Raw genomic sequence first — 662 nt, forward strand, 5'->3', positions numbered from 1 at the left:
ACACACACACACACACACACACACACACACACACACACACACACACACACACGTCTCCCTTAAACTGCATTGAAAGAAATGAAACCATCAGGGTCGCTCTTTTTTTCCACAGAAAACTAATGGGACTTCTGTTTACTGGCACACATGCGTCAGCTGTTTACCGAGTCCTGAAGCACAACCATTATTATTATTATTCTCTTTCACGCCAGCCCCCTTACCTCGGGGCTCTCCTGGCGGGCAATAGGAGAATAATGGGCTGCTATGAATCACCTATCTCTGGGCACAGCAGAGGGGCATCAGACCGGTGATTCTGCGCGCAGCAGAGCCCCGAGGCCGATGATCGCCCCCCTCCCCTCCCCTTTCCTCTCCCAGCTCCATGCAGCCGCTTGGCGCAATTACTTCCACATGTTGCCGAAAAGAACAGTGTCCTTGTTCTCCAAACAAAGGATCTCAACTTCGGAAGACCGAGCTTACCCCGAACCGGTTTGAGGTTCTCACTTTTGGGAATCTTCTCTGGACACTTTTGGTTGAATCTGTAAATTGCACAGGTTACTGAGATCTAGAGGCAGTTTTCTGGGCCACTTTTTTTTTTTTGCTAAAACAAAAATATATATTTAATTTTATTTCGAATAATGTCAGCATGATAAAAGGCAAATGCATTC

Source organism: Epinephelus moara, chromosome 10 (assembly GCF_006386435.1).
Source record: "Epinephelus moara isolate mb chromosome 10, YSFRI_EMoa_1.0, whole genome shotgun sequence".
Taxonomy (NCBI): Eukaryota; Metazoa; Chordata; class Actinopteri; order Perciformes; family Serranidae; genus Epinephelus; species Epinephelus moara.